The sequence below is a fragment of the Cavia porcellus genome, unplaced genomic scaffold, assembly GCF_034190915.1.
Source record: "Cavia porcellus strain 051 isolate PalLab524CR breed Dunkin Hartley unplaced genomic scaffold, mCavPor4.1 scaffold_1, whole genome shotgun sequence".
Lineage (NCBI taxonomy): Eukaryota > Metazoa > Chordata > Mammalia > Rodentia > Caviidae > Cavia > Cavia porcellus.
Window position 1 is genome coordinate 13,051,965 of NW_026947484.1, and position 22,520 is coordinate 13,074,484.

Sequence of the window (22,520 nt, forward strand, 5' to 3'; positions counted from 1 at the left end):
CCCTAAACCTAACCCTAACCATAAGCCTAACATATAATCCTAAACCTAACAAGAACCCAAACCGTAACTATAGCCCTAAACCTAACGCTAACACTAACCCTATACTCTAACCCTAACCCTAACTTTTAACCCTAACCCTAACCCTAATCCTAAACCTTCACTCCAAACCATAATCCTAACACTAACCCTAACTCTAAACCAAACACTAACCCTATCCCTAACAAAAATCAAAGCCCTAAGCCTAACCCTGTCTAACCCTAACCCTATCCCTGACCCTAACACAAACCTATTTGGTAACACTCACCCTAACCCTAACCCTAAATCTCAACCTAACCCTAACTCTAACCATAACACTAAAGCTAACTTCTAACACTAAAATTAACGCTAAACCTAAGCTTCAACACTACCCTTAAACCTAACCGTAACCCTAACCATATCCCTAACTCTAACTCTATTGCTAACCATAACCCTAAACCGAACCCTAACCCTAACCATAATGCTCAACTCTAACCCTAATCCTAAACTCTAAACCTAACCCTAACACTAATCATAACCCTAACCCTAACACTAAACCCAAAACCTAACCCTGACACTATCCCTAACCCTAAACCTATCACTAAAAACAACCCTAATGCTAAAACTAAGCCTAACTATAAAACCTAACCCTAACAATAACACTAACACTAACCCTTACTCTAACCCTAACACTAACCCTAAACTCTAACTCCAACCCTAACTCCAAACCTAACCATAAGCATAAGCCTAACCTCTAACACTAACCCTCACCCGAATCCAAAGGCTAATCATAACCCTAACCCTAAACCTAACCCCAACACTAACCATAACCCTAAGCCTAATCCTAGCCCTAATGCTAACCTCAAACACCAACCCTAACCCTAACCTTAACACTCTAACACTAACCCTAATGATAGCCCTAAACCTAACTCGTAAAGTCAAACCCTAATCCTAACCCTAACCCTAACACTAACCCTAACCCTAATCCCAATCGTAACCGTAAACACACTCATAACCCTATCCAAACCTAACCCTAGCGCTAAACCTAACCCAGCCATAACCCTAACTCTAACCCTAAACCTAACCCTAACCGTAACCCTAACCCTAGCCCTAAATCTAACGCGAACCTCAAACCAAAACCGACACCTAGCCATAACCCTAACCCCTACCCTAAGCCTAACCCTAACCCTAACCTAACCCTAACCCTAATCCTAACCCTAACCCTAACCATAACGCTAGCCCTAAACCTAACTGCTAACGTCAAACCCTAATCCTAACCCTAACCCCAAATCTAACCCTAAACATAATCTCAATCCTAACCCTACACCTAACCCTAACACTAAACTTTACACTAACCCTAAATCTAACCATAACCCTTACCCTAAACCTAACCCTCACACTAACCCTAACCCTAACCGTAACCTATCATCTAACCCTAATCCTAACCCTTACCCTATACCGAAACGTAACCCTAACCCTAACTGTAAAGCTAAACCTAACCCTAAACCCAACCCAAAACTAACCCTAACACTAACTCCAACTTGACAATATCCCTAAAACTAATCGAAACCCTAACCCTAACCCTAATCATCTCCCTAACAATGAACCCCTAACCCTAAACCTAACCCTAAACCTAACCCTAACCTTAAACCTAACCCTAACCCTAAGCCTACACCAAACTTTAACTTCTAATCCTCACCCTATCCCTAAGCCAGCCCTAAATCTAACAGTAACCTGAAACCTAAGCGTAACCCTAACCCTAACCATAACCATAACACTAACCTCTAAATCTAACCCTAACCCTAACACTAACCCTAAGCCTTAATGTTACACTAAACTTAACCCTAACCCTGACCCTAACTCTAACCTTAACCATAATCTCTAACCCTAACCCTAACCCTAACCTCTAACCCTAACCCTAAACCTGAAACTAAACCTAACAGTAACACAAACCTAACTTCTAACCCTTACCCTAACCCTAACCGTAAAACTGAACCTGACCCTAACACTAAACATAACGCTAAAGCTAACTTCTAACCCTGAACCTAAATCTAAACCTACGTTTCAACACTAACCCTAACCTCTAAGCCTCACCCTAACCCTAACCTGAACCCTACACCTAACCCTAACCCTAATTTAATGCTAACTTCTAACCATAACCTTAACCCTAAGGGTAATCCTAAACCTAACGCTAACCCTAACACTAAACTCGAACTGTAACCCTAACACTAACCCTAATTCTAAATCTACCCCTAAACTCCAAACCTAACCCTAACCCTAACAATAGCACTAAATCCTAACCTTAAGCCTAACACTATCCCTAAATCTATCCCTATGCCTAAACCCAACCCTAAACCTAAACCTAACTCTAACCCTAACCCTATCCCTCACACTAACCCTAAACCTAACCTTTACCCTAACCCTAAATCTAACCCTAAACTTAACCCTAACTCTAACCCTAACCCTAACGCTAAACCTAACTCTAACCCTAACCCTAACCCTCACACTAACCCTAACCCAAACTGTAACCTATCATCTAACCCTAATCCTAACCTTTACCCTATACTGAAACGTAAACCTAACCCTAACTCTAAAGCTAACCCTAACGCTAAACCCAACCAAAAACTAAACCTAACACTAACTCCAACCTTGACAATATCCCTAAAACTAATCATAACCCTAACCCTAACCCTAACCATCTCCCGAAAACTAACCTCTAAACCTAAACCTAACCCTAACCCTAACCCTAACCTTAACACTAACCCTAACCCTAAGCCTACACCAAACATTAACTTATAATACGCACCCTAACCCTAAGCCAGCCCTAAATCTAACACTAACCTGAAACCTAACCGTAACCCTAACCCTAACCATAACCATAACACTAACCTCTAAATCTAACCCTAACCCTAACACTAACCATAAATCTAACCCTAAGCCTAAATGTTACACTAAACTTAAGCCTAACCCTGACCCTAACTCTAACCTCAACCATAATCTCTAACCCTAACCCTAAACCTAACAGTAACACAAACCTAACTTCTAACCCTTACACTAACACTAACCTAAAAACTCAACCTAACCCTAAACCTAGACATAACGCTAAAGCTAACTTCTAACCCTGAACCTAAATCTAAACCTAAGCTTCAACACTAACCCTAACACTAACCCTAACCTCTAAGCCTAACCCTAACCCTAACCTGAACCCTACACCTAATCCTAACCCTAATTTAACGCTAACTTCTAACCATAACCTTAAACCTAACTGTAAGCCTACCGCTAACGCTAACCCTACCACTAAACTCGAACTGTAAGCCTAACACTAACCCTAATCCTAAATCTACCCCTAACCTCCAAACCTAACCGTAACCCTAACAATAACACTAAACCCTAACCTTAACCCTAACACTATCCCTAAATCTATCCCTATGCCTAAACCCAACCCTAAACCTAAACCTACCTCTAAACCTAATCCCTAACACTAACCCAAACACATACTGCTAAACCTAACCCTCACCCAAAATCAAACCCTTACGCTAACCCTAATACTTACCATTAACTCTAACCCTAAACGTAACCCTAACCCTAAACCTAACCCTAACCATAAGCCTAATCTATAACCCTAAACCTAACAAGAACCCAAACTGTAACTATAACCCTAACCCTAACGCTAACACTAACCCTATACTCTAAACCTAAACCTAACCTTTTAACCCTAACCCTAAGCCTAATCCTAAACCTTCACTCCAAACCATAATGCTAACACTAACCCTAACTCTAAACATAACACTAACCCTATCCCTAAAACCAATCCAAACCCTAAGCCTAACCCTAACCCTGTCTAACCCTAACCCTAGCCCTGACCCTAACACAAACATATTTGGTAACACTCACCCTAACCCTAACCCTAAATCTAAACCTACACCTAACTCTAACCATAACACTAAAGCTAACTTCTAACACTAACACTAACGCTAAACCTAACTTTCAACACTACCCTTAAACCTAACCGTAACCCTAACCGTAACCCTAACTCTAACTCTAATGCTACCCATAACCCTAAACCGAACCCTAACCCTAACCATAATGCTCAACTCTAAACCTAATCCTGAACGCTAAAACTAACGCTAACACTAATCATAACCCTAACCCTAACACTAAACCCAAAACCTAACCCTGACACTATACCTAAACTTAAACCTATCACTAAAAACAACCCTAATGCTAAACCTAAGCCTAACTATAAACCCTAACCCTAACACTAACACTAACAGTAACTCTTACTCTAACCCTAACACTAATCTTAAACTGTAACTCCAACACTAACTTCAAACCTAACCATAAGCATAAGCCTAAACTCTAACCCTAACCCTCACCCGAACCCAAAGGCTAACCATAACCCTAACCCTAACCCGAACACTAACCCTAACCCTAACCCTAACCCGAACACTAACCATAACCCTAAGCCTAATCCTAGCCCTAATGTTAACCTCAAACCCCAACCCTAACCCTAACCTTAACAGTCTAACACTAGCCCTAACGCTAGCCCTAAACCTAACTCCTAAAGTCAAACCCTAATCCTAACCCTAACCCTAACACTAACCCTAACCCTAATCCCAATCCTAACCCTAAACATACTCATAACCCTATCCAAACCTAACCCTAACACTAAACCTAACCCTAGCCGTAACCCTAACTCTAACCATAAACCTAACCCTAACCCTAACGCTAACTCTGGGCCTAAATCTAACGCGAACCTCAAACCAAAACCGACCCCTAGCCATAACCCTAACCCTAACCCTAAGCCTTAACCTAACCCTAACCTAACCCTAACCCTAATCCCTAACCCTAACCCTAACCATCAACTTAACGCTAAACCTAAAACGAACCCTAACCCTAAACCACACCGAAACCCTAAACACTAACACTAACGCTAACACCATACCTAACCCTAACCTTATCCCAAAAACTAACCCTAACCCTAACTCTAAACCTAAACCCAAATTCTAACCCTAACCCTAAGCGTAACCCTAACAGTTACCTCTCACAGTAACCCTTACACTAACACTAACCCTAACCCTCACCCCAACTCTAACCCTAACCCTAATCTCAATCCTAACCCTAAACCTAACCCTAAACCTAACCTTTACCCTAACCCTAAATCTAACCCTAACCCTAACCCGAACCCTAACCCTAACACTCACACTAACCATAACCGTAACCTATCACCTAACCCTAATCCTAACCCTTACCCTATACCGAAACGTAACCCTAACCATAACTCTAAAGCTAACCCTAACCCTAAACCCAACCAAAAACTAACCCTAACACTAACTCCAACCTTGACAATATCCCTAAAACTAATCAAAACCCTAACCATAACACTAATCATCTCCCTAACAACTAATCCCTAACGCTAAACCTAACCCTAACCCTAACCTTAACCCTAAACCTAACCCTAAGCCTACACCAAACGTTAACTTCTAATCCTCACCCTAACCCTAAGCCAGCCCTGAACCTAACACTAATCTCAAACCTAAGCGTAACCCTAACCCTAAACATAACCAAAACACTAACCTCTAAATCTAACCCTAACCCTAACACTAACCCTAAATCTAACCCTAAGCCTAAATATTACACTAAACTTAACACTAACCCTGACCCTAACTCTAACCTTAACCGTAATCTCTAATCCTAACCCTAACCCTAACCCTAAACATAACCCTAACCCTTACCTCTAACCCTAACCCTAAACCTGAACATAAATCTAACAATAACAAAAACTAACTTCTAACCCTTACCCTAACCTTAACCGTAAAACTCAACCTAACCCTAACCATAAACATAATGCTAAAGCTAACTTCTAACCCTGAACCTAAATCTAAACCTAAGCTTCAACACTAAACCTAACACTAACAATAACCTGTAAGCCTAACCCTAACCATAATCTGAACCCTACACCTAATCCTAACCCTAATTTAACGCTAACTTCTAACCATAACCTTAACCCTAACTGTAAGCCTAACCCTAACGCAAACCCTAGCACTAAACTCGAACCATCACCCTAACACTAACGCTAATCCTAAATCAACCCCTAACCTCCAAACCTAATCCTAACCCTAACAATAACACTAAACCCTAACTTCAACCCTAAAACTATCCCTAAATCTATCCCTATGCCTAAAGCCAACCCTAAACCTAAACCTACCTCTAAACCTAATCCCTAACACTAAGCCTAACCCATAGCGCTAAACCTAACCCTCACCCAAACCCAAACCCTAACACTAACGCTAACCCTAACACTTACCCTAACACTTACCACTAACTCTAACCCTAAACGTAACCCTAATCCTAATCCTAACCCTACCATAAGCCTAACCTTAAACCCTAAACATAGGAAGAACCCAAACCGTAACTATAACCCTAACCCTAACCCTAACCCTAACACTAACCCTAAACTCTAACCCTAACCCTAATTTTTAACTCTAACCCTAACCCTAACCCTAACCCTAATCCTAAACCTTCACGCCAAACCGTAATCCTAACACTAACCCTAACGCTAACCCTAACACTAACCCTATCCCTAACACCAATCCAAACCCTAACCCTAACTCTAACCCTGTCTAACACTAACCCTAACCCTGAACCCAACACAAACATATTTTCTAACACTCACCCTAACCCTAACCCTAAATCTCAACCTAACCCTAACTCTAACCATAACACTAAAGCTAACTTCTAACACTAAAACTAACGCTAAACCTAAGCTTCAACACTACCCCTAAACCAAACCGTAAACTAACCGTAACCCTAACTCTAACTCTAATGCTAACCATAACCCTAAACCGAACCCTAACACTAACCATAACACTCAACTCTAAGCCTAATCCTTAACTCTAAACCTAACCCTAACAATAATCATAACCCTTATCCTAACACTAAACCCAAAACCTAACGATGACACTATCCCTAACCCTAAAACTATCACTAAAAACAACCCTAATGCTAAACCTAAGCCTAGCTATAAACCCTAAACCTAATCCTAACCCTAACCCTAAAACTAACACTAACACTAACCCTTACTCTAACACTAACACTAACCATAAACTCTAACTCCAACCCTAACTCCAAACCTAACCATAACCTTAAGCCTAACCTCTAACACTAACCCTCACCTGAATCCAAAGGCTAACCATTACCCTAACCCTAACACTAACCTGAACACTAACCATAACCCTAAGCCTAATCCTAGCCATAATGCTAACCTCAAACCACAAGCCTAACCCTAACCTTAACACAATAACACTAACCACAATGCTAGACCTAAACCTAACTCCTAACGTAAAATCTAATCCTAACCCTAACCCTAACACTAACCCTAAACCTAATCCCAATCCTAACCCAAATCATACTCATAACCCTGTCCAAACCTAACCCTAACACTAAAACTAACCCTAGCCGTAACCCTAACTCCAACCCTAACCCTAACCCTAGACATAAATCTAACGCGAAACTCAAAGGAAAACTGACAGCTAGACATAACCCTAACCCTAAAACTAACCCTAACCCTACCCCTAACCTAACCCTAACCCTAACGCCTAGAACTAACCCTAACCCTAACTCTCACTTTACCGCTAAACGTAAAACTAAACCTAACCCTAAACCTAACCGAAACCCTAAACACTAACACTAACGCTAACACCATATTTAACCCTAACCTTATCCCTAAAATTAATCCTAACCCTAACTCTAACCCTAAACCGAAATTCTAACCCTAACCCTAACCGTAACCCTAACATGAACCTCTAACACTAACCCTTACTCTAACACTAACCCTAAGCCTCACCCGAATCCAAAGGCTAAACATAACCCTAACCCTAACCCTAACCCTAACCCTAACCCTAACCCTAACACTAACACTCACCCGAATCCAAAGGCTAACCATAACCCTAACCTAACCCTAACCCGAACAATAACCATAACCCAAAGCCTAATCCTGGCACTAATGCTAACCTCAAAACACCAACCCTCACTCTAAACCTAGCACTGTAACACTAACCCTAACGCTAGCCCTAAACCTAACCCCTAACATCAAACCCTAAACATAACCCTAACCGTAACACTAACCCTAACCCTAATCTCAATCCTAACCCTAAACCTAACGCTAACCCTAACCTTTACAGTAACCCTAAATCTAACACGAACCCTAACCCTAACCCTAACCCTCACATTAACCCTAACCCTAACCGTAACCTATCATCTAACCCTAATCCTAACCCTTACCCTATACCGTCGTGTAAAACTAACCCTAACTCTAAAGCTAACCCTAACCATAAACCCAACCCAAACCTAACCCTAACACTAACTTCAACCTTGACAATATCTCTAAAATTAATCATAACCCTAACCCTAACCCTAATCATCTCCCTAACAACTAACCCCTAACCCTAACCCTAAACCTAACCCTAACCCTAACCTTAACACTAACCCTAACCCTAAGCCTACACCAAACAGTAACTTCTAATCCTCACCCTAACCCTAAGCCAGCCCTATATCTAACACTAACCTGACACCAAAGCATAACCCTAACACTAACCATACCCATAACACTAACCTCTAAATCTAACCCAAACCCTAACACTAACCCAAAATCTAACCCTAAGCATAAATGTTACACTAAACTTAACCCTAACCCTGACCCTAACTCTAAACTTAACCATAATCTTTAACCCTAACCCTAACCCTAACACTAACACTAATCCTAAAACTTCACGCCAAACCCTAATCCTAAAACTAACCCTAACTCTAACCCTAACACTAACCCTATCCCTAACACCAATCCAAACCCTAACCCTAACCCTAACCCAGTCTAACCCTAAACCTAACCCTGACCCTAACATAAACCTATTTTCTAACACTCACCGTAAACCTATCCCTAAATCTCAACCTAACCCTAACTCTAACCATAACACTAAAGCTAACTTCTAACACTAACACTTACGTTAAACCTAAGCTTCAACACTACCCCTAAACCTAACTGTAACCCTAACCGTAACCCTAACTCTAAATCTAATGCTAACCATAACCCTAAACCGAACGCTAACCTTAACCACAACGCTCAACTCTAACCCTAATCCTAAACTCTAAACCTAACCCTAACACTAATCATAAACCTAACCCTAACACTAAAACCAAAACTTAACCCTGACACTATCCCTAACCCTAAACCTATCACTAAAAACAACACTAATGCTAAACCTAAGCCTAACTATAAACCCTAACCCTAATCCTAACACTAACCCTAACACTAACACTAACACTAACCCTCACACAAACCCTAACACTAACCCTAAACTCTAACTCCAACCCTAACGATAACCATAAGCCTAGCCTCTAACCCGAACCCTCACCCGAATCCAAAGGCTAACCATAACCCTAACCTTAACCCTAACCTTGTCTAATCCTAACCCTAACCCTGACCCTAACACAAACCTATTTTCTAACACTCACCCTAACCCTAACCCTAAATCCCAACCTAAACCTAATTCTAACCATAACACTAAAGGTAACTTCTAACACTAACACTAACGCTAAACCTAAGCTTCAACACTACCCCTAAACCTAACCTTAACCCTAACTCTAACTCTAATGCTAACCATAACCCTAAACCGAAACCTAACCCTAACAAAAATGCTCAACTCTAAACCTAATCCTAAACTCTAAACCTAACCCTAACACTAATCATAACCCTAACCCTAACACTAAACCCAAAACCTAACCCTGACGCTGTCCCTAACCCTAAACCTAACACTAAAAACAACCCTAATGCTAAATTTAAGCTAAATTTAACCCTAATGCTAAACCTCAGCCTAACTGTGAACCCTAACCCTAATCCTAACCCTAATCCTAACATTAACACTACCACTAACCCTTACTCTAACCCTAACCCTAACCCTAATCTCTAACTCCAACACTAACTCCAAACCTAACCATAACCATAAGCCTAACCTCTAACCCTAAGCCTCAGCCGAATCCAAAGGCTAACCATAACACTAACCCTAACCCTAACCCGAACACTAACCATAACCCGAAGCCTAATCCTAGCCCTAATGCTAACCTCAAACCCCAACCCTAACCCTAACCTTAACACACTAACACTAACCCTAACGCTAGCCCTAAACTTAACCCCTAATGTCAAACCCTAATCCGAACCCTAACCCTAACACTAACACTAACCCTAATCCCAATCCTAACCATAACCATACCCATAACACTGTCCAACCCTAACCCTAACACTAACCCTAAACCTCGCCGAAAACCTAACTCTAACCCTAACCCTAACCCTAACCCTAACCCTAGCCCTAAATCTAACGCGAACCTCTAACCAAAACCGACCCCTTGCCATAACCCTAACACTAACCCTAACCCAAACCCTAACCCTAACCAGCCCTAACCCTAACCCCTGAACCTAACGGTAACCCTAAACCTCACCTTAACGCTAAACCTAAAACTAACCCTAACCTAAACCTAACCAAAACCCTAAACACTAACACTAACGCTAACACCATACCTAAACATAACCTTATCCCTAAAACTAACCCTAACCCTAACTCTAACCCTAAACCCAAATTGTAACCCTAACCCTAACCGTAACACTAACAGTAACCTCTAACACTAACCCTAACACTAACACTAACCCTAACCCTCACCCAAATCCAAAGGCTAACCATAACCCTAACCCTAACCCTACCACGAACACTAACACTAACCCTCACCCGAATCCAAAGGCTAACCATAACCCTAACCCTAACCCTAACCAGAACACTAACCATAACCGAAAGCCTAATCCTAGCCCTAATGCTAACCTCAAACCCCAACACTAACTCTAACCCTAACACTCTAACATTAACCCTAACGGTAGCCCCAAACCTAACCTCTAACTTCAAACCCTAATCCTAAACCTAACCCTAACTCTAACCCTAACCCTAATGTCAATCCTAACCCTAACCATAACCCTAACCCTAACCTTTACCCTAACCCTAAATCTAACCCTAACCCTAACCCTAACTCTAACCCTAACTCTAACCGTAACTTATCATCTAACCCTAATCCTAACCCTTACCCTATACCGAAACGTAACCCTAACCCTAACTCTAAAGATAACCCTAACTCTAAACCCAACACAAAACTAACCCCAACACTAACTCCAACCTTCAAAATATCCCTAAAATTAATCATAACCCTAACTCTAACCCTAATCATCTCCCTAACAACTAACCCCTAACCCTAAACCTAACCCTAAAACTAAACTTAACCTTAACCCTAACCCTAACCCTAAAACTACACCAAACATTAACTTCTAATCCTCAACATAACCCTACGCCAGCCCTAAACCTAACACTAACCTGAAACCTAAGCGTAACCCTAACCCTAACCATAACCATAACACTAACCTCTAAATCTAACCCTTACCCTAACACTAACCCTAAATCTAACCCTCAGTCTAAATGTTACACTAAACTTAACCCTAACCCTGAACCTAACTCTAACCTTAACCATAATCTCTAACCCTAACCCTAACCCTAAACATAACCCTAACCCTAACCTCTAACCCTGACCCTAAACCTGAACCTAAACATAAAACCAACACAAACCTAACTTGTAACCCTTACCCTAACCCAAACCGTGAATCTCAACCTAACCCTAACCCTACACATAACGCTAAAGCTAACTTCTAACTCTGAACCTAAATCTAAACCTAAGCTTCAACACTAACCCTAACACTAGCCCTAACCTCTAAGCCTAACCCTAACCCTAACCTGAACCCTACACCTAATCCTAAACCTAATTTAACGCTAACTTCTAACCATAACCTTCACACTAACCGTAAGCCTAACCCTAACGCAAACCCTAGTGCTAAACTCGAACTGTAAGCCTAACGCTAACCCTAATCCTAAATCTATCCCAAACTTCCAAACCTAACCCTAACCCGAACAATAACACTAAACCCTAACCTTAACCCTAACACTATCCCTAAATCTATTCCTATGCCTAAACACAACACTAAACCTAAACCTACCTCTAAACCTAATCACTATCACTAACCCTAACCAATACCGCTAAACCTAACTCTCACTGAAACCCAAACCCTAACACTAACGATAACCCTTACCCTAACCCTAACACTTACCATTAACTCTTACCCTAAACGTAACCCTAACCCTAAACCTAACCCTATCCATAAGCCGAACCTTTAACCCTAAACGTAAGAACAACCCAAACCGTAACTATAACCCTAACCCTAACGCTAACACTAAACCTATACTCTAACCCTAACCCTAACCTTTTAACCCTTACGCTAACCCTAACCCTAACCCTAATCCTAAACCTTCACGCCAAACCCTAATCCTAACATTAACCCTAATTGTAACCCTAACACTTACCCAATCCCTAACACCAATCAAAATCCTAACCCTAACCCTAACCCTGTCTAACCTTAACCTAGCCCTGACCCTAACACAAACCTATTTGCTAACACTCACCCTAACCCTAACCCTAAATCTCAACCTAAACCTAACTCTAACCATAACACTAAAGCTAACTTCTAACACTAACACTAACGCTAAACCTAAGCTTCAACACTACCCCTAAACCTAACTGTAACCCTAACCGTAACTCTAACACTAATGCGAATGCTAACCATAACCCTAAACCGAACCCTAACCCTAACCATAATGCTCAACTCTAACCCTAATCCTAAACTCTAAACCTAAACCTAACAATAATCATAACCCTAACCCTAACACTAAACCCAAAACTTAACCCTGACATTATCCCTAACCCTAAACCTATCACTAAAAACAACCCTAATGCTAAACCTAACCCTAACAATAAACCCTAACCCTAATCCTAACCCTAACACTAACACTAACACTAACCCTTACTCTACCCCTAACACTAACCCTAAAATCTAACTCCAACCCTAACCATAACAATAAGCCTAACCTCTAACCCTAACCCTCACCAGAATCCAAAGGCTAACAATAACCCAAAGCCTAAACCTAACCTGAACACTAACCATAACCCTAAGCCTAAACCTAGCCCTAATGCTAACCTCAACCCCAACCCTAACCCTAACCTTAACACTCTAACACTAACATTAACGCTAGCCCTAAACCTAAAACCTAACTTCAAACCCTAAACCTAACCCTAACCTTAAAACTAACTCTAACCCTACTCCCAGTCCTAAGCCTAACCATACCCATAACCCTGTCCAACCCTAACCCTGACACTAACCCTAACCTTAGCTGTAACCCTAACTCTAACCCTAACCCTAACCCTAACCCTAAACCTAGCCATAAATCTAACGTGAACCTCTAACCAAAACTGACCCCTAGCTTTAAACCTAACCCTAACCCTAACCCGAAACCTAACCTAAACCTAACCCTAACCCCGAAATCTAACTCTAACCCTAAACCTCACCTTAACGCTAAACCAATAACTAACTCTAACCTAAACCTAACCGAAACCCTAAACACTAACACTAACGCTAACACCATACCTAACCCTAAACTTATCCCTAAAACTAACCCTAACCCTAACTCTAACCCTAAACCCAAATTCTAACCGTAACACTAACAGTAACCTCTAAAACTAAGACTTCACCTAACACTAAACCTAACCCTCACCCGAATCCAAAGGCTAACCATAACCCTAACCCTAACCCTACCACGAACTCTAACACTAACCCTCACCCGAATCCGAAGGCTAACCATAAACTTAACCCAAACCCTAACCCGAACACAAACCATACCGAAAGCCTAATCCTAGCCCTAATGCTAACCTCAAAACACCAAACCTAACTCTAAACCTAACACTCTAACAATAACCCTAACGTTAGCCCTAAACCTAACACCTAACATCAAATGCTAATCCTAAACCTAACCCTAACACTAACCCTAACCCTTATCCCAATCCTAATCCTAACCATACCCATAACCCTGTCCCACCCTAACCATAACACTAAACCTAGACCTAGCAGTAACCATAACTCTAACCCTAAACCTAACCCTAAACGTAAACCTAGCCCTAAATCAAAAGCGAACCTCTAACCAAAACCGAACCCTAGGCATAACCCTAACCCTAATCCTAACCCTAACAGTAACCTAACCCTAACACTAACCCTAACCCTAACACTAACCCTAACCCTATCCGTAACCCCAACTCTAGCCATAACCCTAACCATAACCCTAACCCTAGCCCTAAACCTAACATGAACCTCTAACCAAACCGAATCCTAGCCATAACGCTACCCCTAACCCTAACCCTAACCCTAACCCTAACCTAACCCTAACCCTAACCCCTAATCCTAACCCTAACATTAACCCTCACCTTAACGCTAAACTTAAAACTAACACTAACCCTGAACATAACCGAAAACCTAAACACTAACACTAACGCTAACACCATACCTAAAACTAACCTTATCCCTAAAACTAACCCTAACCCTAACTCTAACCCTAAACCCAAATTCTAAACCTAACCCTAAACATAAACCTAACAGTAACCTCTAACACTAACCCTTACGCTAACAGTAACCCTAACCCTCACCTGAATCCAAAGGCTAACAATAATCCTAGCCCTAACCATCACACTAACCCTAACACTAACCCTCACCCGAATCCAAAGGCTAACCATAACCCTAACCCTAACCCTAACCCGAACACTAACCATAAGCCAAACCTAATCCTACACTAATGCTAACATCAAACCCCAACCCTAACCCTAACCCTAACACTCTAACACTAACCCTAACGCTAGCCCTAAACCTAACCCCTAACGTCAAACGGTAATGCTAACCCTAACCCTACTCTAACCCTAAACCTAATCTCAATCCTAACCCTAATCCTAACCCTAACCCTAAAGTTTACCCTAACCCTAAATCTAACCCTAACCCTAACCCTAACTCTCACCCTAACCCTAATTTTAACCTAACTCTAACCCTAACCCTAACCCTCACACTAATCCTAATCCTAACCGTAACCTGTCATCTAACCCTAATCCTACCTCTTACCCTATACTGAATCGTAACCCTAACCCTAACTCTAAAGCTAACCCGAACCCGAAACCCAACACAAAACTAACCCTAACACTAACTCCAACCTTGACAATATCCCTAAAACTAATCATAACCCTAACCCTAACCCTAATCATCTCCCTAACAACTAACCCCTAATCCTATACCTAACCCTAACCCTAACCCTAACCTTAACCCTATCGCTGACCCTAAGCCTGCATCAAACATTAACTTATAATCCTCACCCTAACCCTAAGCCAGCCCTAAATCTAACACTAACCTGAAACCTAAGCGTTACCCTAACCATAAACATAACCATAACACTAACCTCTAAATCTAACACTAACCCTAACACTAATCCTAAATCTAACCCTAAGCCTAAATGTTACACTAAACTTAACCCTAACCGTGACACTAACTCTAACCTTAACCATAATCTCTAACCCTAACCCTAACCCTAAACATAACCCTAACCCTAACCTCTAACCCTAACCCTAAACCTGAACCTAAACCTAACACTAACACAAACCTAACTTCTAACCCTTACCGTAAACCTAACCATAAAATTCAACCTAACCCTAACCCTAAACATAATGCTAAAGCTAACTTCTAACCCTGAACCTAAATTTAACCTAAGCTTCAACACTAACCCTAAAACTAACCCTAAACTCTAAGCCTAACCCTAACCGTAACGTGAATACTACACCTAATCCTAACCCAAATTTAATGCTAACTTCTAACCATAACCTTAACCCTAACCATAAGCCTAACACTAACGCTAAACCTAGCACTAAACTTGAACCATAACATCAACACTAACCCTAATCATAAAACTATCCCTAATCTCCAACCCTAACCCTAACAATAACAGTAACACTAAACCCTAACCTTAACCCTAATACTATCCCTAAATCTATCCCTATGCCTAAAACCAACCCTAAACCTAAACCTACCTCTAAACCTAATCCCTAACACTAACCCGAACCCATACCGCTAAACCTAAACCTCACCCAAACCCAAACCCTAACACTAACCCTAACCCTTACCCTAACCCTAACACCATTAACTCTAACCCTAAACGTAACCCTAACCCTAACCATAAGCCTAACCTATAACCGTAAACCTAAGAAGAACGCAAACTGTAAATATAACCCTAACACTAACGCTAACACTAACACTAAATTCTAACCCTAACTCTAAAACTAACCCTAATCCTAATACTAAACCTTCACGCCAAACCCTAATCCTAACACTAACCCTAACTCTAACCCTAACACTAACACTGTCCCTAACACCAATCCAAACCCTAACCCTAACGCTAACCCTGTCTGGCCCTAAACCTAACCCTGAACCTAACACAAACCTATTTACTAACACTCACACTAACCCTAACCCTAAATCTCAACCTAACCCTAATTCTAACCATAACACTAAAGCTAACTTCTAACACTAACACTAATGCTAAACCTAAGCTTCAACACTACCCCTAAACCTAACCGTAACCCTAACCGTAACCCTAACTCTAACTCGAATGCAAACCATAAACCTAAAGCGAACCCTAACCCTAACCAAAACGCTCAACTCTAATCCTAATCCTAACCGCTAAACCTAACCCTAACACTAATCATAACACTAACCCTAACACTAAACCAAAAACCTAACCCTGACACTATCCATAACCCTAAACCTATCACTAAAAACAACCTTAAACCTAAACCTAAGCCTAACTATAATCCCTAACCCTAACACTAACACTAACACAAATGCTTAATCTAACCCTAACACTAACCCTATATTCTAACTCCAACACTAACTCCAACCCTAACCTTAACATAAGCCTAACCTCTAATAACAACCCTCAAACGAATCCAAACGCTAACCATAACCCTAACCCTAACCCGAACACTAACCATAACCCTAAGCCTAATCCTAGCCCTAATGCTAACCTCAAACCTCAACCCTAACCCTAACCTTGACTCTCTAACACTAACACTTACTTTAGCCCTAAACCTATCACCTAACGTGAAAACCTAATTGTAACACTAAGCCTAACACTAAGCCTAAAACTAATCTCAATCCTAACCCTAACCATAACCATAACCCTGTCCAACACTAACCCTAACACTAACCCTAACCCTAGCCATAACCCTAAAACTAACCCTAACTCTAACCCTCACATTAACGCTAAATCTAAAACTAACCCTAACCTAAACCTAACCGAAACCCTAAACATTAACACTAACGCTAACGCCATACCTAAACCTAACCTTATCCCTAAAACTAACCCTAACACTAACTCTAACCCTAAACCAAATTCTAACCCTAACACTAACCGTAACACTAACAGTAACCTCTAACACTAACCCTTACCCTAACCATAAACCTAACCCTCACTTGAATCCAAAGGCTAAGCATAACCCTAAACCTAACCCTAACCCTAACCCTAAACCTGAACCTAAACCTAACAGTAACACAAACCTACCTTCTAACCCTTACCCTAACCCTAACTGTAAAACTCAACCTAACCCTACCCTAAACATAACGATAAAGCTAACTTCTAACCCTGAACCTAAATCTAAACCTAAGCTTCAACACTACCCTAACACTAACCCTAACCTCTAAGCCTAACCTTAACCCTAACCTGAACCCTAAACCTAATCCTAACCCTAATTTAACGCTAACTTCTAACCATAACCTTAACCCTAACCGTAAGCCTAACCGTAACGCTAACCATAGCACTAAACTCGAACCGAAACCCTAACACTAACACTAACCTTAAATATATCCGTAACCTCCAACCCTAACACTAACCCTAACAATAAAACTAAACCCTAACCTTAACCCTAACACTATCCCTAAATTTATCCCTATGCCTAAATCCAACCCTAAACCTAAACCTACCTCTAAACCTAATCCCTAACACAAACGCTAACCCATACCGCTAAACCTAACCCTCACCCGAAACCAAACCCTAACATTAACCCTAACCCTAACCCTAACACTTACAATTAATTCTAACCCTAAACATAACCCTAACAATAAACCTAACCCTAACCATAAGCCTGACCTATAACCCTAAACATAAGAAGAACCCAAACCATAACTATAACCCTAACCCTAACGCTAACACTAACCCTAAACGCTAAGCCTAACCCTAACCTTTTAACCATACCCCTAACCCAAACCCTTACCCTAATCCTAAACTTTCACGCCAAACGCTAATCCTAACACTAACCCTAACTCTAACTCTAAAACTAAGCCTATCCCTAACACCAATCCAAACCCTAACCCTAACCCTAACCCTGTCAAACCCTAACCCTAGCCCTGACCCTAACACAAACGTATTTTCTAACACTCACCCTAATCCTAACCCTAAATCTCAACCAAACCCTAACTCTAACCATCACACTAAAGCTAACTTCTAACACTAACACTAACGCTAAACCTAAGTTTCAACACTACCCTTAAACCTAACCGTAACCCTAAATGTAACCCTAACTCTAACTCTAATGCTAACCATAACCCTAAACCGAACTCTAACCTTAACCATAACGCTCAACTCTAACCCTAATCCTAAACTCTAAACCAAACCTTAACACTAATCATAACCCTAACCCTAACACTAAACCCAAAACCTAACCCTGACACTATCCCTAACACTAAACCTATCACGAAAAACAACCCTAATGCTAAACCTAAACCTAACTAAAAACCTTATCCCTAATCCTAACCCTAACCCAAACACTAACACTAACACTAACACTTACTATAACCCTAACACTAATCCTAAACTCTAATTCCAACCCTAACTCCAACCCTAACCATAACCATAAGCCTAACCTCTAACTCTAACCCTGACCCGAATCCAAAGGCTAACCACAAGCCTAACCCTAACCCTAACCCGAACACTAACCATAACCCTAAGCCTAATCCTAGTCCTAATGCTAACCTCATACCCCAACCCTAACCATAACCTTAACACTCTAACACTAACCCTAACGCTAGCCCTAAACCTAACCCATAACTTCAAACCCTAATCCTAAACCTAAACCTAACATTAACCCTAACCCTAATCCCAATCCTAATCCTAACCATACCCATAACCCTGTCCCACCCTAACCCTAACACTAACCCTAGACCTAGCAGTAACCATAACTCTAACCCTAACCCTAACCCTAACCCTAAACCTAGCCCTAAATCAAAAGCGAACCTCTAACCAAAACCGAACCCTAGGCATAACCCTAACCCTAACCCTAACCCTAACACTAACCTAACCTAACCCTAACCCGTAACCCTAAACCTAACCCTAACCCTCACCTTAACGCTAAACCTAAAACTAACCCTAACCCTAAACCTAATCGAAAACCTAAACACTAACACTAACACCATACCTAACCCTAACCTTATCCCTAAAACTAACCCGAAACCTAACTCTAAACCTAAACCCAAATTCTAACACTAACCCTAACTGTTACCCTAACAGTAACCTCTAACACTAACCCTTACAATAACACTAACCATAACCCTCATCCGAATCCAAAGGCTAAACATAACCGTAACCCTAACACTAACCCTAACCCTAAGACAAACCCTCACCCGAATCCAAAGGCTAACCATAACCCAAACCCAAACCCTAACCCGAACACCAACCATAACCCAAAGCCTAATCCTAGCCCTAATGCTAACCTCAAACCCCAACCCTAACTGTAACCCTAACACCCTAACACTAACCATAACGCTAGCCCTAAACCTAACCCGTAACGTCAAACCCTAATCCTAACCCTAGCCATGACTCTAACCCTAACCCTAATCTCAACCCTAACACTAAACCTAACCCTAACCCTAACCTTTACTCTAACCCTAAATCTAACCCTAACCCTAACCCTCCTCTAACCCTAACCCTAACGCTAAACCTAACTCTAACACTAAACCTAACCCTCACACTAACCCTAACCCTAACCGTAATCTATCATCTAACCCTAATCCTAACCCTTACCTATACCGAAACGTAACCCTAACCCTAACTCTATAGCTAACCCTAACCCTAAACCCAACACAAAACTAACAGTAACACTAACACCAACCTTGACAATATCCCTAAAACTAATCATAACCCTAACCCTAACCCTAATCATCTCCCTAACAACTAACCCCTAATCCTAAACCTAACCCTAACCCTAACCCTAACCTTTACTCTAACCCTAACCCTAAGCCTACACCAAACATTAACTTCTAATTCTCACCCTAACCCTAAGCCAGCCCTAAACCTAACACTAACCTCAAACCTAAGCGTAACCCTAACCCTAACCATAACCATAACACTAACCTCTAAATCTAACCCTTACCCTAACACTAACCCTAAATCTAACCCTAAGCCTAAATGTTACACCAAACTTAACCCTAATCCTGGCCATAACTCTAACCTAAACCATAATCTCTAACCCTGACCCTAACACTAAACGTAACCCTAACCCTTACATCGAACCCTAACCCTAAACCTGAACCTAAACCTAACAGTAATACAAAGCTAACTTCTAACCTTTACCCTAACCCTAACTGTAAAACTCAACCTAACCCTACCCATAAACATAACGCTAAAGTTAACTTCTAACCCTGAACCTAAATCTAAACCTAAGCTTCAACAATAACATTAACACTAACACTAACCTCTAAGCCTAACCCTAACCCTAACCTGAAACCTACACCTAATCCTAAACCTAATTTAACGCTAACTTCTAACCATAAACTTAACCCTAACTGTTAGCCTAACCCTAACGCGAACCCTAGCACTAAACTCGAACCGTAACCCTAACACTAACCCTAATCCTAAATCTACCCCTAACCCCCAAACCTAATCCTAACCCTAACAATAACTCTAATCCGTAACCTTAACCCTAACACTATCCCTAAATCTATCCCTATGCCTGAAGCCAACCCTAAACTTAAACCTACCTCTAAACTTAATCCCTAACACTAACCCTAACGAATACCGGTAAACCTAACTCTCAACCAAACCCAAAGCCTAACACTAACCCTAGCCCTTACCCTAACCCTAACACTTACCATTAACTCTAACCCTAAACGTAACCCTAACCCTAAACATAATCCTATCCAAAAGCCTAACCTACAACCCTAAACCTATCAAGAACCCAAACCGTAACTATAACCCTAACCCTATCGCTAACACTAACCCTATACTCTAACCCTAACCCTAACCTTTTAACCCTAACCCTAACCCTAACCCTAATCCTAAACCTTCACGACAAAACCTAATCCTAACACTAACCCGAACTCTAACCCTAAAACTAAGCCTATCCCTAACACCACCAAACCCTAACCCTAACCCTGTCTAACCCTAACCCTAACCTTGACCATAACACAAACCTATTTGCAAACACTCACCCTAACCCTAACCCTAAATTTCAACCTAACCCTAACTCTAACCATAACACTAAAGCAAACTTCTAACACTAACACTAACGCTAAACCTAAGCTTCAACATTACCCCTAAACCTAACCGTAACCCTAACCGTAAATCTAACTCTAACTCTAATGCTAAACATAACCCTAAACCGAACCCTAACGTTAACCATAATGCTCAACTCTAACCCTAATCCTAAACTCTAAACCTAAACCTAACACTAATCATAACCCTAACCCTAACACTAAACACAAAACCTAACCCCGACACTATCTATAACCCTAAACCTATCACTAAAAACAACCCTAATGCTAAACCTAAGCCTAACTATAAACCCTAACCCTACTCCTAACTCTAACCCTAACACTAACACTAACACTAACCCTAACCCTAACCCTAACCCTAACCCTAACCCTAACCCTAACCCTAACCCTAACCATAAGCCTAACCTCCAACACTAACCCTCACCCAGATCCAAAGGCTAACCATAAACCTAACGCTACCCCTAACGCGAACACTAACCATAACCCTAAGCCTAATCCTAGCCCTAATGCTAACCTCATACCCCAACCCTAACCATAACCTTAACACTCTAACACTAAACCTAACGCTAGCCCTAAACCTAAGCCCTAACGTCAAACCCTAATCCTAACCATGACCATAACACTAACCCTAACCCTAATCCCAATCCTAACTCTCACCATACCCATAACCCTGTCCCACCCTAACCCAAACACTAACCCTAGACCTAGACGTAACCATAACTCTAACACTAACCCTAACCCTAACCCTAAACCTAGCCCTAAATCTAATGCCAACCTCTAACCAAAACCGAACCCTACCCATAACCCTAACCCTAACCCTAACCCTAACCCTAACCTAACCCTAACCCTAACCCCAACCCTAACCCTAACCCTAACCCTCACCTTAACACTAAACCTAAAACTAACCCTAACCCTAAACCTAAACAAAACCCTAAACACTAACACTAACACCATACCTAACCCT